General features: G+C 44.6%; 1 pseudogene; it reads right to left on the reverse strand.

Moving 5' to 3' along the window:
• Positions 1-8611: 8611 nt before the first annotated feature.
• Positions 8612-10204, reverse strand: LOC106563288 (purpurin-like; annotated as a pseudogene).
• Between the last annotated feature and the right edge of the window lie 4560 nt (positions 10205-14764).

Consider the following 14764-nt stretch of genomic DNA (forward strand, 5'->3'; position numbering starts at 1 on the left):
CCATACACGACTCCAACACCATCATTCAATTTGCCGATGACACAACAGTGGTAGGCCTGATCACCGACAACAACGAAACAGCCTATAGGGAGGAGGTCAGAGACCTGTCCGTGTGGTAGCAGGACAACAACCTCACCCTCAATGTGATCAAGACATAGGTGATGATTGTAGACTACAGGAAAAAGAGGACCGAGCACGCCCCCATTCTCATCGATGGGGCTGCAGTGGAGCAGGTTGAGAGCTTCAAGTTCCTTGGTGCTCACATCAACAACAAACTAACTTTGTCAAGCACACCAGGACAGTTGTGAAGAGGGCATGTCAAAACCTATTCCCCCTCAGGAGACTGAAAAGATTTGGCATGGGTCCTCAGATCCTCAAAAGGTTCTACAGCTGCACCATCGAGAACATCCTGACTGGGTGCATCACTGCCTGGTATGGCAACTGCTCTGCCTCCGACAGCAAGGCCCCTACAGAGGGTAGTGCGAACGGACCAGTACATCACTGGGGCCAAGCTTGCTGCCATCCAGGACCTCTATACAAGGCGGTGTCAGAGGAAGGCCCTAAAAATTGTCGAAGACTCCAGCCACCCTAGTCCTAGACTCTTCTCTCTGCTGCCGCACAGCAAGCGGTACAGGAGCACCAAGTCTAGGTCCAAGAGGCTTCTAAACAGCTTCTACCCCCAAGCCATAAGACTCCTGAACATCTCATCAAATGGCTATCCAGACTAGTTACATTGCCCCCCCCCCCCCCTCTTTACACCACTGCTACTCTCTGTTGTCAGCTATGCATAGTCACTTTAATACCTACATGTACGTACATACTACCCCAACTAACCGGTGACCCCGCACATTGGCTCTGTATCGGTACCCCCCTGTATATGTTCTCGCTATTGTTATTTTACTGCTGCTCTTTAATTACTTGTTACTTTTATCTCTCATCCTCATCTGTATTTTTTTGAAACTGCATTGTTGATTAGGGGCTCACTGTAAGTATTTCACTGTTGTATTCGGCGCATGACTAATAAAATTTGATTTGATTTTATCAATTGAATTTACCACAGTGGATCTCCAATCAAGTTGAAGAAACATCTCAAGGATGATTCATGGAAACATTAATCATGTTTGAGTACAAATTTAAGTCTCATAGCAAAGGGTCTGAATGAAGAGAGGAATACAACATGCTGATGAAAAAAATATATTTTTCAATTGAACATTGAAATATATTATACAATTAAGTTATAAGGCAATACTTTGTTTTATAAATGTGTAACTATATAGGACGCACACTATAAATGATAGATATGAGAGGATGACTACTCCGCCTCTTTAAATACTCCAGAGTCGGGGTGTTGTCTGATGTACTCTTCATTCTCAGTCTAGAAATGTATCCGTTTTAACTGCAAAAGCCCCTCTCCAGGAGTCCATCTGTGGCTACATAGAACCAGTCAACACAGTGTACAAGGAGAGGGGACTCACTCTGATATAATGAGTGTGGAGGCTGGTGAGAGGATACAGTAGCCATGCCTCCTCTTCTGAGATCTGTGCTCACACACAGGCCTGATTCAGTACAGCCGGATGGAGCAAGGGATGATGGGAATAGGAGCCTCATTCTCATCCAGGGCTCGATCATCTAATCCTCCAATCAGAGAAAGAGAGACGAGGGGATGGGGGATGGGTTTGTGGGCTGGTTCATAACCATGGAAACTGAGGCATCCATTCACTGATGGGACTGAGAGTCAGCATGAGGGGGTTGAGGGACTGAATGCTTTCTCCAAGGCACAGAATGCTCATAAACTTTGTTGAATGTGCCATGTAGGTTGTTAAAGATATATCGCTTTTTCTAGGACACATCACTAGCACTGTTACTTTGTCAAATGTGTCACTGCCAAGTGCCCTATTATCTCCCCAGGTAGGCTACCTCAGCAATGACATCCAGGTGTTCTATTCTACTCTATTGTTGGGTCCTGTTTGCAGTGCTGGCAGGACAGAGGACTTTTTTAAATGCCAGTTCACTCTTGCGTTCATAGTACATGTGGTGTGAGAGTAATTAAAAGTCCTTTACACATTAACTTCCTTTGAAGAGAGTTTCTTTTTTTCATCAGCATGTAAATGTTTGAATAGGATTAGTCAGAGAGAGTGACCTAAGTAAGCTATTGGCAACCCTCTCCTCCATCTGAACATGTGCATCCAGGTTCACAGCAGGTCAATTCTTGGCCTTGAAATCCACACTAACTCAGTGAACCAGAGCTTGAGTGAGCAGCGACGTTGAATGTTCTCCCCTTTGATCCAAACAAGATTGATGGTATCAAATGAATGAGACATTTATGATCCTCTAAAACTGATAGAAATCTGCTGTGCACATGACATAGGTGTCAACTCCCATGAACTATAATGGAATTATATGGCCATACAGTGGTTAAACCTTATCAAGAGGACATGAAACATGTTATACATTATTTACACACTGTTACCAGTATTTTGACATCTGCCTGACGAAAGGACATTCTTATCCAGATCCTTTGGCTTAGGGTTTTTGTCTTAGCAACATGTTCTGATCTTTACATACTTTTGTCCCATTAATTAGAACCATACATTGACATACTTAAGAAGAGAGATACTTAGGTGCAAAAAATACTTTGGCTTGCATACAATTACATTTTCTAACAGCCAAGATCATTTCAATTTGTTTAATGGGAAAGTAGGCTTTTTTCCCAGCTCAAATGTCCAGGTCATTGTCGTTGTAAAGTCGCTTTGTCTGGGTTATATTGTAACCATATAATAATTTGTTGCTACATCGAATACCTTCGGTCTATGTAGAATGCTGATTCACACTAAGTTCAATCGGTCACTAATTTCATTATGGTTATGGAGTTGTGTGAGCAGTTGTTTGGGGAAAAAAGAATGCATACCATACAGGTTTGATGCTATTCATAAAACAAATATTTTCCATAATGCACATCATTAATTCTTCGCCACGAGTGTGGTACTTCCACTGGGTGGCGAAATGAGAATAGCATGTGCCACTAGAGGGAGCAGTATCCTATCTTGAGTGCTCATCACCACCACCACTGTTGAATAGTACAGGATGTTGGAAAAGGCAATAGAAACTGTATGGCAATGCAATAGGTTTTTGTGAATGTTTACTTTATCTATATATTCTTAGGATATAACAATTTATCAGTGGGCGATCACTGATCATGGTTTTAATATAACTTTTTGGCTAACTCAAAATGGAGATAAGAACACAGTGTAAAGAAACTCTCAGGCCAGATAGGTCCCCAGATAGGCCTCTAAGCCTTTAGGTATTTGAAGTGGAACTGACAGTATTTTAGCAACATGAAATCTTATTAAAATCTGTTCATATACACCCACAGGAAGAATATGACAATTTTTTATTACCTTTTCTGACAAGCGAGCACTTTAATATGGTCATGTTCACGTTTTCATACATTCTTAGAATGTTTGGGAACAACATATACTAAGGTATTTGTGAAAATTCTACAGCAATATAGAGTGGGAAAGCGGGCGATCTCAGTTATATCACCGCTCCTTTGGGCATGGTGACGCAGGGGGGTCATACGGAGAGAATTAGTCTCTTCCTTATTAACTCTCCTGCGTTTCCTGTGGTGCTGAGCCTACCCTGGTTAGCTTGTCATAACCCCACTGTTTCTTGGCCACAGAGGGCTCTCACGGGGTGGTCGTGAGAGGTAGGTAGGCTCAGGTAGGTGTTTAGGGGTTTCCATTGGTGCTACTACGGTGGAGAGTCCAGACCAGGTCTCCACCGTGCGCATTCCTCCTGAATATGCCGATTTGGCTCTCGCTGCACCTCCCAGGAGTCACGTGTATCCCCTCTCACAGGCGGAGACGGAGGCTATGGAAACACACGTCTCCGAATCCCTGCGTCAGGGGTACATTCGGTCCTCCACTTCACCCGCCTCCTCAAGTTTCTTTTTTGTGAAGAAGGAGGAGGGATGTCTGCGCCCGTGATGCCCGTGTATTGACTATCGGGGTCTGAATCAGATCACTGTGAGGTATAGTTACCCGCTACCACTCATAGCCACAGTGATAGAGTCAATGCACGGGGTGCGCTTCTTTACCAAATTAGATCTTAGGAGCGCTTACAACCTGGTGCGTATCCGAGAGAGAGACGAGTGGAAGACGGCTTTCAGTACCACCTCTGGGCACTATGAGTACCTCGTCATGGTTGATGAATGCGCCATCAGTCTTCCAAGCCTTTGTAGGCGAGATTTTCAGGGTCCTGCAAGGGCAGGGTGTAGTGGTGTATATTGATGACATTTTGATATACTCCGCTACACGCGCCGAGCATGTGTCCCTGGTGCGCAGAGTGCTTGGTCGCCTGTTGGAGCATGACTTGTACGTCAAGGCTGAGAAATGTCTGTTCTTCCAACAGTCCGTCTCCTTCCTAGGGTATCGCATTTCCACCTCACAGGTGGAGATGGAGAGTGACCGCATTGCAGCCATGTGTAATTGGCCGACTCCCACCACGGTAAAGGAGGTGCAGCGGTTCTTAGGGTTTGCCAACTACTACCGGGGTTTTGATCAGGTAGCTCCTCCCATTACCTCACTGCTGAAGGCCCCCAGTGCGCTTGCAGTGGACAGCTGAGGCGGACAGGGCTTTTAGTCACCTGAGGGCTCTGTTTACCTCGGCTCCCGTGCTGGCCCATCCGGATCCCTCTTTGGCGTTCATAGTGGAGGTGGACACCTCCGAGGCTGGGATAGGAGCTGTGCTCTCTCAGCGCTCGGGTAAGCCACCGAAGCTCCGTCCCTGTGCCTTCTTCTCGAAGAATCTCAGCCCGGCGGAGCGAAACTATGATGTGGGGGACCGGGAGTTGTTGGCTGTCGTCAAGGCCTTGAAGGTGTGGAGACATTGACTTGAGGGGGCTAGACACCCTTTTCTCATCTGGACTGACCACCCCAATCTGGAGTACATCCGGGCAGCGAGGAGACTGAACCCTCGCCAGGCAATGGGGCCATGTTTTTCACCCGTTTTGTGTTTACCCTTTCTTACAGACCAGGCTCCCAGAACGTGAAGGCAGACGCATTGTCCTGGCTGTATGACACAGAGGAGCGGCCCATGGATCCCACTCCCGTACTCCCCGCCTCCTGCCTGGTGGTGCCGGTAGTGTGGGAGCTGGACGCGGACATTGAGCAGGCATTACGTGCAGAGCCCGCTCCCGTCCAGTGTCCCGCTGGGTGTCTGTACGTCCCGTCTGCTGTCCGTGACCGGTTGATCTATTGGGCCCACACGTCACCCTCCTCTGGTCATCCTGGGATCGGTCGGGCAGTGCGCTGTTTGAGTGGAAGGTACTGATGGCCTACCTTGGCTGAGGACGTGAGGGTTTATGTTTCCTCCTGCTCGGTATGCGCCCAGTGTAAGGCTCCTAGGCACCTGCCCAGAGGTAAGCTACACCCCTTACCCATTCCACAGCAGCCTTGGTCGCACCTGGATTTTCTTACTGTTCTTCCACTCTCACAGGGTAACACCGCGATCCTGGTCGTTGTGGATCATTTCTTTAAGTCCTGTCGTCTCCTCCCTCTGCCCGGTCTCCCTACAGCCCTACAGACTGAGGAGGCCTTGTTTACACACGTCTTCCGGCACTACGGGGTGCCTGAGGATATAGTGTCTGATCGGGGTCCCCAGTTCACGTCTAGGGTCTGGAAGGCATTCATGGAACGTCTGGGGTCTCGATCAGCCTTACTTTAGGGTTTCACCCTGAGAGTACTGAGCAGGTGGAGAGAGTAAACCAGGATGTGGGCAGGTTTCTGCGGTCCTATTGCCAGGACCGGCCAGGGGAGTGGGCAGAGTTCGTGCCCTGGGCCGAGATGGCACAGAACTCGCTCCACCACTCCTCCACTAACATCTCTCCCTTCCAGTGCGTACTGGGGTAACAGCCGGTTCTGGCGCCTTGGCATCAGGGTCAGACCGAGGTTCCTGCGGTGGATGACTGATTCAGGCACGCGCCGGAGACATGGGAAGCTGTCCGTGTCCACCTTCAGCAGGCCGTGACGCGCCAGAAGTTTAATGCAGATCACCACCGCAGTGAGACCCCCCGAACCCCCTGAACACCGGGGGACCGGGTCTGGCTCTCGACCCGAAACCTACCCCTCCGCCTGCCCTGCCGGAAGCTGGGTCCGTGGTTTGTGGGGCCATTTAAAGTCCTGAGGAGAGTGAACAAGGTTTGTTATAGGTTACAGCTTCTACCCGATTACCGTATTAACCCCTCGTTCCATGTGTCTGTCAAGACTTTCGCCGAAGTTGGTCCCTCTCCTTGTTCGGGCGGCGTTCGAAGTCGCCGACCTTCTAGCCATCGCTGATCCTCTTTTTATTTTCCTTTAGTTTTGTCTTGTCTTGTATCACACCTGGTTCCAATCCCATTCATTACATGTTGTGTATTTAACCCTCTGTTCCCCCTCATTGTCCTTGTCGGTGATTGTTTGTTGGTAAGCTTTGTGCAAGATATGTTCTGGTGCGCGACGGGTTTTGTACCCACATGTATTATTTTGTATATTTTGGTTTTCAGAGATTTTTTTTTGCACTTATTAAACTGCTCCGTTTTATACCAGGTTCGATCTCCTGCGCCTGACTTCCCTGCCACCAGCACGCACCCTTACAATTAAGTTGGTTTTGTAGCATGAATTGGGAATGTGATATTTTTGGTTGATATTATGATTTACGGTTTGTTTCATATTTGTAGTCATTAAAACGCTGTCAGTTCCACTTTAAATGAGCTAGCCAAGCTAATGATGATATATAGATTTTTTTTGTGGGGTTAGAGTTCACGAGAGAGGGGACTGTACTGGTAAATAAAATATTTTACATTCTCAGGATTACATTCTCTGTAGAGAAAATATAGCTAGCTAACAATTCCTGAATAACTAGCTTGATTAGCCTATTGCAAAACTACAACTCAGCTATTCTGTTAATACTCAAGGTCACATTGTCTGTTGACCATATTCTCATTAAACCTGGGGACTTTACGGATAAAGGCTTTGGGATCTCACATAGAATTACATACTGTATTAGAACACTAACATGATCATTTAATAGGATCTCTGTGGTTGCATGGTTCATGAGTTGAGGAGTTAAGCTGGTGTAGGTGAGAGACTTCCCAAACTGACCTAGTCTGGACCTAGCTGGACCTGGACCAGTGGATTCTCTGCCATTATTCACAGTTCACAGACAAGACTAGTGGATAACACATTTACATAAGTATTCAGACACTTTACTCAGTACTTTGTTGAAGCATCTTTGGCAGCGATTACAGCTTGGAGTCTTTTGGGTATGACGCTACAAGCTTGGCACATCTGTATTTGGGGAGTTTCTCCCATTCTTCTCTGCAGATCCTCTCAAGCTCTGTCAGGTTGGATGGGGAGCGTCGCTGCACAGCTATTTTCAGGTCTCTCCAGAGATGATCGATCGGGTTCAAGTCTGGGCTCTGGCTGGGACACTCAAGGACATTCAGAGACTTGTCCTGAAGCCAAGCCTGCGTTGTCTTGGCTGTGTGCTTAGAGTCATTGTCCTGCTGGTAGGTGAACCTTCACCCCAGTCTAAGGTCCTGAGCGCTCTGTAGCAGGTTTTTGTACAAGGATCCCTCTTTACTTTGCTCTATTCATCTTTCCCTCGATGCTGATTAGTCTCCCAGTCCCTGCAGGTGCTGCAACCACCATGCCTCAACATAGGGATGGTGCCAGGTTTCCTCCAGACGTGAGGCTTGGCATTCAAGCCAAAGAGTTCAATCTCTTGTTTCTCATTGTCTGAGACTCCTTTAGGGGTCTTTTGGTCACTCTACCATAAAGACCTGATAGGTGGAGTGCTGCAGGGATGGGAGAATCTTCCAGAAGGACAACCATCTCCACAGAGGAACTCTGGAGCTCTGACAGAGTGAGCATCGGGTTCTTGGTCACCTCTCTGACCAAGGCCCTTCTACCCCGATTGCTCAGATTGCTCAGTTTGGCCGGGCAGCCAGCTCGTGGTTCCAAACTTCTTCCATTTAAGAATGATAGAGGTCAATGTGTTCTTGGGGACCTTCAATGCTGCCCTTCCCCAGATCTGTGCCTTGACACAATCCTGTCTCGGAGCTCTACGGACAATTCCTTTGACCTTATGGCTTGGTTTTTGCTGTGACATGCATTGTCAACTTTGGGACCTAATATAGACAGGTGTGTGCCTTTCCAAATCATGTCCAATCAATTGAATTTACAACAGGTGGACTCCAATCAAGTTGTAGAAAAATCTCAAGGATGATCAATGGAAACAGGATGCACTTGAGCTCAATTTTTTTGTCACATAGCAAAGGGTCTTAATAATTATGTAAATTGGGTATCTGTTTTTAGTTTTTATAAATTTGCTAAATAATCTATTTAATCTACTTTAGAATAAGGCTGTAACGTAACAAGATGTGAAAAAGGTTAAGGGGTCTGTATACTTTCCAAAGGCACTGTATATGTAAAACAACTTATTTAATCAATTTTAGCTCTTGATCAAACATGGATGCAACTCAGAGATTTGTTTAAAAAATATATTTATTTTCACACACACACACTTTACCCAATTGAGCAACCTTTCCCTTGAGACAATGGGTGGTGGACTTTTCCCTCCCGCCTTGCAACATGGTCTATTCATTTCTACAGCGCTGCTATGGACCTATCCATCGGCCCTGGACACCTCTTCTCATGCCAGCATGCTTAAGGAATTCGGTGCAGGCTGAGCTGACAATTTAGCAAGCTCCTGTAGAGGAAAGAGAAAAATAACTTATTCATGCTCCCTAATCAGATTTATCTGCCTAAGAAAACATTTCTGCACTGGGGCATAATGCAGATTGTTGTGAATATTTTCAATCTTATTTGAACTACAACTCTTAGCTCCCTCTTAGCTTTCATTTATTAATTAGGATGCTCTCCTTCATGCTCATTGATATTATCTAGATGTGATCTCATTTAGCCTTTGTTTTCATGCTGTGTCCCTGCAGACAAGTGTCCAACTCACCGGACTGCAGGACAGGCTCGAACTGGCCAGCCATGCAGATCTCCTCCTGTTTCCCATGGACAATGTGCTGGATTGCTGGGGACAGGCCACGAGGGTGACGGGAGAAAATCAGGGAGTAACCATCCTCGCAGTGTCCATCATCCTTCAGGGTACGGCAGGCGTAGGTATCATAGTCGGTGTCAATCACCCAGTAGTTGTCACCTCCACTGGTAGTTCATGAACATCTTGCTGGGGTTGGTGGGGTTAGGCACAGTGTACTGGGCAGCCATGTCAGCGCACACAACATAGAACCTGTCAACACAATAACACACACTCATTTGCACAGAACATATCAACACACTGAAACTCATATTTGCTCTTGCAACTTAAAACCAGAGGTCAAACATATGCAAGATTATTGTGATCCATCACTTACAGTGTAAAATGTTGTCTATATTTCCTGTCCACCAATTAACATTTGATTGGTTTGTGCCATAATGTTGTGGTCTATTAGACAAATAGTTTCAACACCAATTAAATGGATATTAATCCACATTCTTCCTTACAACTAGACAATAATTTTAGCATCTGTGTATGCTTTATATGCTAGTTCTTCCAAGTTGATGCAGATCTACTCACCCGAAGAGAGTGACACGTCCCTTGGAGGAGGCGGTCATGGTGCCGTCATCATCGATGGTGTACTCAGCAGAGATGTTGTCCTGGAGGAACAGGCCCACAGGGTCCTTCTTCTGCAGAGCATATCACTTCCCAGAATACTGCAACAGAGAAAACCAGAGATGGAGAAGATTGTCTATTGTTTGTGAGTTTTTCTCAATGAGGATTGAAATCCAGAGGAGATTCAAATCTTTATTCAGTAGATCATTGTAGTCATCTCTTATGCATTTGCATTACACATGATCATAGCCATGTTTATCCAATCATGTTTTAAACTGACATTGTTCACTTGTTTTTATCTGTCTAGGGATGTGACCCCGAATGTGTGCACTGTAGCAAAGCTCACCCTCTTGGGGTCGAAGTCCGCCTTGGCTGTGAAGCTGTCTACCACGCAGGAGGCAGACCAGGCAAATGGTCTGCTTCTAAGTTAGTAAACATTCAGTGCGTTCCCAGAGACACTGTAGTAGTGTATCCTCATTGGAGTAAAATGAGGACACACTACTACAGTTTCTAAAGTACAATGGTCGTTCTGTTACATATTCATAGGGTTGTGAGGTAGAAATGAATGCCATATTTCACATGAAGGTAAGACCTAGATGCAGACATGTAATTAACAATGGTTTAATAATCCAACAGGGGCAGGCATTAGACAGGTCAAGGCAGGCAGGGGTCAGCAAACCAGAGGTGGGGAAACAGTACCGGACGGCAGGCAGGCTCAGGGTAGGCAGAGGTCAATAATACAGAGGTGGGGTAAAGGTACAGGTCGGCAGGCAGGCTCAGAGTCAGGCAGAGTGGTCAGGCAGGCGGGGGCCAAAACCAGGAGGGTGAGAAAAATAGAGACTAGGAAAAGCAGGAGCTGAGAACAAAAACGCTGGTTGACTTGACAAACAAGACGAACTGGCAACAGACAAACAGAGAACACAGGTATAAATACACAGTGGATAATGGGGGAGATGTGTGACACCTGGAGGGGGGTGGAGACAATCACAAAGACAGGTGAAACAGATCAGGGTGTGACACATGCATGTCTATACAAAAGCAAAACTCATTCTTAGCTTGCTAGTATCTTCCAAAAACAATTCATACTGTATTTAAGAACGATATTTACATTTTCAGTGAGATAATCAAGTCCTATAATAGCATGAAATATATTCATGGGTCCTCTCCATCAAGACGCTGGACCTTACCTGTCTTAGTGAGGATGAGCAGCGAGTAGAATTCAGTGTTTTGTGGTTGTCCGTTAGGTTTTGGAATCTCTTGTGTTTGGGGCCCTTTATGTACAGTGAACACAGACAAGGGTACTGATTATTTTCACTTGTTGTAAGTAAATAAGGTGCTTAAATCACGGGTTAATCCGGTTGGTGATGTCCTGACTATAATCTGGCTTCGCTTCTGAATCCGCCCATGCCTCCCGTAAAAACAATTAGGGCTTTATGTAACTGAAGACACACACACTTACGATGGGAAAATATATTGTCCAAACACTGAGGACCATTAGGATGAGAGAAATCATACCCCAGCACATGCTGGAACCCAAAAACTAATGAGCATTAGTTGTTGTGTTCCATGAGCATTAGTTGTTGTGTTCCAGGACGTAAATCATTACTGCTGATGATAGAATACTACCAGCAGCACTGCTTTGTAGACCTTGAGACTAGTTTGGAGATCCTGGAGTATGATTAAACAACCAGCAGGCTAAAATAGTATATTGGAAATGTAATGTAGGGTTATGTGAAGCGCCACATGAGAGGAATCCCTAACTTCTATGGGCTAGGTGGGACGTTAGCGTCCCACTCTATTCAACAGCCAGTGGAAGAGCGTGGCGCGAAATACAAATACCTAAAAAATTCTATAATTTCAATATTTCAAACATATGACTATTTTACACCATTTGAAAGATAAGACTCTCGTTAATCTAACCACATTGTCCGATTTCAAAAAGGCTTTACAGTGAAAGCAAAACATTAGATTATGTTAGGAGAGTACATAGACACAAATTACCACACAGCCATTTTCCAAGCAAGCATATATGTCACAAAAACCCAAAACACAGCTAAATGCAGCACTAACCTTTGATGATCTTCATCAGATGACACTCCTAGGACATTATGTTATACAATGCATGCATGTTTTGTTCAATCAAGTTCATATTTATATCAAAAAACTGCTTTTTACATTGGCGTGTGATGTTCAGAAATTGTATTCCCACCGAAAACTTCCGGTGAATTTACTAAATTACTCATGATAAACGTTGACAAAATACATAACAATTATTTTAAGAATTATAGATACAGAACTCCTTTATGCAATCGCTATGTCAGATTTTAAAATAGCTTTTCGGCGAAAGCACATTTTGCAATAATCTGAGTACATACCTCAGCCATCACGGCTAGCTAATTTGACACCCGCCAAGTTCGGGGCTCACTAAACTCAGAATTAGTATTAGAAAAATTGGATTACCTTTGCTGTTCTTCGTCAGAATGCACTCCCAGGACTGCTACTTCCAAAACAAATGTTGTTTTTGTTCCAAATAATCCATAGTTATGTGCAAATACCTCCGTTTTGTTTGTGCGTTCAGGTCACTATCCAAAGGGTAACACGCAAGGGCATTTTGAGACAAAAATTTTCTAAATGTTCCATTACCGTACTTAGAAGCATGTCAAACGCTGTTTAAAATAAATGTTTATGGTATTTTTCTCGTAAAATAGCGATAATATTCCAACCGGACAATGCTGTATTCATTCAAAAAGGAAGAGAAAAAATGGCGAGGTCTCGTGAATGCGCATTTCCAATCTCTTAGCCACCAGGCAGTCCACTGACAAACTGTGCTCCTGTACTCTGCCCGGAAACAGGAGACGCGTCAATCCGCTTTCTGAACACTTTAGAGAGCCAATGGAAGCCTTAGAAAGTGCTACATAACCCCACGGGCACTGTAGTTTCGATAGAGAAGCAAAGGGAGAACTACAAATTCGCAGACAGACCACTTCCTGCTTGGAATTTTCTCAGGTTTTTGCCTGCCATATGAGTTCTGTTATACTCACAGACACCATTCAAACAGTTTTAGAAACTTCAGAGTGTTTTCTATCCAAATCTACTAATAATATGCATATTCTCATTTCTAGGAAAGAGTAGTAACCAGTTTAAATCGGGTACGTTTTTAATCCGGCCGTGAAAATTCTGCCCCCTAGCCCAGACAGGTTAACCATCAATATTGTAGTGTTAGCTACCAGCTGGATCGCTCTCTGTCAAAACGATTGCTTTCAAATGTTTTGACCGTTGGTGCTCTATGTGCTGTTCTAATCAGTCCTGATAATTGACTTGCTAAGGGCCCGAAGCTGTATTGTGTGAGCTAGTGTTACGTTAGGCTTTGTTTGGCTCTGATGTACATGACTGGCGTGGTGAAACAGCTTTAAGGTTATTTACTGTATGTGTTGTGCTCTATGGAGTCCGTGTACAAACTCAGCGGGAACAAACATGATGCAGTAAACACTAGTGCTTCTGTTGTGTCACACACACACTTGAACACACTCAGGCATACACTCAGGCACACACACACACACACACACACACACACACACACACACACACACACACACACACACACACACACACACACACACACACACACACACACACACACACACACACACACACACACACACACACACATAAGCAGTGCCATGAAGTCACCATGATCTTAGTTATTTAAGAACCTGTTTTTACATAACATGTCTATTTTTACCACCAGCTGTCTGAATGGAGTTTCTGCTGAGGCTATTCTTATCCCCCTGTTACCAGTAAAAGACAATGTGCACTCCAAGGTGAAATCCCAGTACTTGGTGCTTCTTGCCAGGAGCTGTCTGGAACTTTCTGTAGTTCTCTAAAGACACCTGGCTCTGAGGAGTGGCTACGTGTGGCTGTAGACACAGGGGATGATGGCAAGAGGCTGAACATGAGGCTTGGGCCTGAATGATTGGCTAGCGGGCCCAGCAGAGAAGTACCACCACCACTCAGCCCCTCTTCATTCATTCTCCATTCATTTAATTAAGGCACTTCCGGGTAGTTACAGCATTGTTTACTGTACTCTTGGCACTACCCTGAGGCATTACACACAATGTTATGGTCTATTTCTGGAATAGATCTTTAGGCATTAGTAGTTTTTGAGAGTTCTTTAGTTGTTCTGTAGTTCTTCTGTAGTTGTTCTGTAGATCTTTAGTTCTTCGGTAGTTCTTTAGTTGTTCTGTAGTTCTTTCGTTGTTCTGTAGTTCTTTCGTTGTTCTGTAGTTCTTTCGTTGTTCTGTAGTTCTTTTAAAAGCCACATACTGTGCTGGCAAACTCATTTTTTTAATCTAAAATCTAAAAGCTTAAATGTAATGTGCTTCAGATGTGTATGAAATATAACTAACACATCTTTTTCTGCTACTATATTTATGCTTGGAAACATGTACTCGATCTAAGGCTTCATGGAAGATTTTTGACACGTCTGTCGATAGCATACAATATTGTACTGCGTCAGACCGTCCACAGCCTTTTCTGTACAGGTGTTCAATGTTGGTATTTTGGTTACCATTTTACAGTGTGTATAGGTGTGTTGTTGCTCTTTATTCATTTGTACTTTTGGTGAAGAGGCTGAGAGGGAGCATACATTTGCCGACTATTTCTGACATATCAAATGAATTGAACTGCCATTTAAAAAGTTCCAGGGGCAGTAAAAAAAATAACAGAAGGTGTATGACAAACAAGTAACGGTTGTAATATTTACTGGTTAAACTAAATCTTTCGAATACAATTTTGATGGCATGAATATCAATGCCATGGTCAGCTTCAGCAGCAGTGATTAACAGTAGAAGTTCAATTATGGTCCTTAGTATATCTTGGTCCTTAGTATAAGCCGGCTGCCATCTTGTGTTGTGTTGTTGCACTGTATGTCTAGGGTGAAATTTGGGCCATGCACAATGAACGTAATGCACCACAAGGTGTCAACAGTTCATTGGCGACAAACAGCTCATGTAAAGGCTTGCAATGGCTGGAGTGATATGTCAGTATCATTAAACGTGTACATTAGTTAAATCCCTCAACTCCATTTGAGGTTTGTGATGAAAGA

Source organism: Salmo salar, chromosome ssa01 (assembly GCF_905237065.1).
Source record: "Salmo salar chromosome ssa01, Ssal_v3.1, whole genome shotgun sequence".
Classification (NCBI taxonomy): domain Eukaryota; kingdom Metazoa; phylum Chordata; class Actinopteri; order Salmoniformes; family Salmonidae; genus Salmo; species Salmo salar.